General features: G+C 37.2%; 1 pseudogene; it reads left to right on the plus strand.

Moving 5' to 3' along the window:
* The first annotated feature begins 2221 nt into the window (after positions 1-2221).
* On the plus strand, positions 2222-3026 carry LOC116135807 (annotated as a pseudogene).
* Positions 3027-3616: the final 590 nt, after the last annotated feature.

Here is a 3616-nt window from a genome sequence, read left to right on the forward strand (position 1 = left end):
CAGTTCATATCTAACCTGACGGTGCTTAAATGTGCTCTTTGGTATATCTAATATGTTTTAAATAAATAAAATACTTTGTCCTCCAGTTTGCAAGAAGAAAATCAGTGATTAATTCTGAAGCTTGAGCCACATACACACACCCAATCAGAATAATACAAGAAGAAAAGAGAGAACAGCTGAGCTTAACCGGTGGAATTCAAATAGTAATTTTGTTGCTTCTAATTGCAACTTGCATAAAGGAATCAATCAAACAGAGGTTGACACAGTGGATTACTTTCATGGGAGTGAGAACGCTCAGGCACCGCATCCCACCTTTCTGTTAACATGGTGCGAACTGCAGAGTGCCGTGCAGTGCAGTGGGGTTGCAGTATCAGCTCTCATAATTTGGAGGTTGGGAGGGATAATAATGTCATATTGATGATTCATAAAGTAGTCATGTGATTTTTGGAAAACATCATAACCAAGATTGGATAGTCTAATCATAAAAGAGTAGAAAGAGGTTCTATGAGTTCTTGAGTTTCAGTCCCTCCACACAATAGGGATAACCACTAAAACTCTTATCTAGTCCCTAGTTCTAGAGAATCAGTTGAGGTCCACGCAAGTTGACACCCATGATGATAAAAAAAGAAAAAAACATCATTTTGGAAAGCTTTGAGTACCTTATGTTTCTTTGGTTGCTAAGGGACAACACCGATGATTCATGAGAGATATATAAAACAAATTCATAACCTGCTGTTTATTGGAATCTTATGCCCTAATTAATTATCGCAAAGTTTTTATTTGAAGCTGCATTGTTTAATTCTAAAGTTCAATTCATCCTCACTTCTTGCTTCTAGCGTGACCTGTTTTTTCTATTCCAAAAGTTTTAAAATCTCTCTTTGGCATTGAAAACTCTGCTCCACTCCCCAAAAGATCCTCACAGACCCATCGAAAAATTGGAGAAAATGCATGTTCCCTACCCAGCACAGGGCTACATCAAGCCCATGCTGAGTCTAGGCTGCTTCTTAGCCGTGCGGGTTTTCAAGTCCCTCCGTAAACTCAGATCACAATCATGATCTGAGTTTCAGTTCAGATCATGATTGTGTGTAATCCTCTCCTGCACAACACTGACATATCCGCCTTCTGTAATCGCTTTCCCCAAGTTTCAGTTCAGGTCTATATATCTGATGGTCTTCCGCCCGATCACCCACGTTCCGTCTATACGCTAAAAATTTGCTTTTCTTCAATAGGGTTGTGTTCAAGCCGGCCTTGCGTAGCTGTTGAATTCACTTAAAGAGGAAAAGGGACCGTTCCAGCTCCCAACGTGCGTAATAGCAGATGGTATATATGTTTTGCCATTGATGTTGCTGAAGAGTTTGAAATTCCTACTATTACTTTTCGAACTTACAGTGCTCATTGCTTGTGGATTTCCTTCCATCTTTCCAAGCTTGTTGAAAGGGGAAGTTCCATTTGGAGGCGAGTATTGTTATTATTTTCATTATTATCATTTATATGTCTCTTTAACTTTATGATACACCAATTAGGACATATAATTAGAATATAAACCTAAAATAACAATATTAATTGATACAATTATATTAGATATTCATAAACTCTACATACATGAAGGACAAGATTCAAAATGCAACAAAACATCTATATTTAAGGGGTTAATAAACGGGGATGTGAGTGGTCCGGTAACTTTGTAGTTATATATCGTACTCTATCTTTTCAATGAGGAATATGCTATGTATATATTATAGATAATTACAGACCTTTCCAGTTATATTGTTATAAGGATTGACATGGTGGAAAGCACCAGGATAATGGATAATAATAGCCTAATAAGTTTCCCAAACAGATCTTTTTTATTATGGTATATATGTTTCCTTATCAAATAAAAAGCTTTCATTGAGAAAAATATTTGATAAAAATAGTGATGCTAGGGTCCATTGTAATTGCAGATGAAAACCTTGACAAGCCTATTTCTTGCATTCCTGGCTAAATATTATTCGTCGGAGAGATCTTCCAGGCTTTGTAGATTTGAAAAAGCCGATGACCCTATATTGCAGTTCTTCATTAGGAAACCTCTGCCTTCTCGAGCTTCTGGTCTTAATCTTTAAATGAAATTGAAGCCCCTATGATAACTAGACTGGGTTCTTTCTCAACATAATTTACGCCATTGGTCCTCAACATGCTTTCAAGTCACGCATCAATAACTCTTCACCTTCAACTTCATCCAATGGTATTTTATGGGAGAGGACACAAAAAATGTTTGACGCGGCTTGATTCTCAACCGACAAGCTCAGTATTATATGTTGGTTTTGGGAGTATGATAAGGCTCACTCGGGACCAAATCTTGGAATTCTGGCATGGCTTATTTAAGAGTGAAAAATCATTCTTATGGGTCATACGACCTGATTTGATTGGTGATGCCAATAATGGTCATATTCTAATGGAGCTGGAAAAGGGAACCAAGGAAAGAGGGTTCATCGTTAGTTGGGCGCCGCAAGAGGAGGTCCTCTCGCACCCAGCCATTGGTGGGTTTTTGACACCCAGTGGACGGAACTCAACGTTAAAGGGTATTGTCGATGGAGTGCCTATGATTTGTTTGCCAAAAATTGCTGACCAACGGTTAATAGTAGGTGTGTAAGTGAGGTTTGGAAAATTGGATTTATTATGAAGAACACGTGTGATAGTATGAGAACTGATGGTTAATAAAAGAGAAGAAATCATGGAATCAGCCAATAAATTTACAAGGCTGGCTAGTGATAGTATTAAGGAAGGTGGGTCTTCTTGTATCAACCTAGAGAAGTTGATTCAGGATATCAAATCAATTAGCTCTTAGCTTACCCTCTTACATATATATGTGAAATAACAAGTTCTTTTATCTGCAACTAAAAAGTTAATTACTGTTTGATGTTTATCTAAGAATTCAAGTTTTTGTACAATATCAGAAGAATCTGTATAATATCTAAGAGTAATCTAGGGTCTTGAACAGTGGCACGACCCAAAATTTTCTGGGCAATGGTACGTTCATCTCTTTTTTCCGCCAATGATAAATTGCAGAGAATCACAGAACCATTCCCATCTTCACAAATCACAATCAGCCCAAATCTCATATATTTTGATATGTCAAAACTATCTAAAAAGTTGATTGATTACTAACCAAAATATGCTAAGCTATGACATAAGTCATAACCAAACCAAAACAAACTTGTCAGGTGGTATGACTGTGCGTAAGCAGATTTTTCAAGAGTTACGACCATGAAAGATCAAGGCATGATTATTCAATAGAACCTGCACGACCGTTCCATTCCAATAAAAAGTCAAGATATTCAAAATCAGAATCCTTTGAACTCTTGACTATTTTCCGGAGTCAATCAAGTCAAAACTCATGTATCAAAAGAGGAACGACCGTTCTATATGGTGGAACATCCATTCCAGAAACCCTAGATCTGAGAAAATTTATCCATTTTGTCAAGAACAACCGTTTGCAGTTATGTCCTCTGGGTTCCGCATGCTTTATCAGAGCTGCATTAAATGAAACAACAACTAACTCTTTCAAGGGATATAAAAACTCAAGATTTTTATGCTAAAGGGTAGAGAAGAGTCGTATCAAATCAGATAACATTCC

This window comes from Pistacia vera, unplaced genomic scaffold, assembly GCF_008641045.1.
Source record: "Pistacia vera cultivar Batoury unplaced genomic scaffold, PisVer_v2 Contig303, whole genome shotgun sequence".
In the NCBI taxonomy this organism is placed as follows: Eukaryota; Viridiplantae; Streptophyta; class Magnoliopsida; order Sapindales; family Anacardiaceae; genus Pistacia; species Pistacia vera.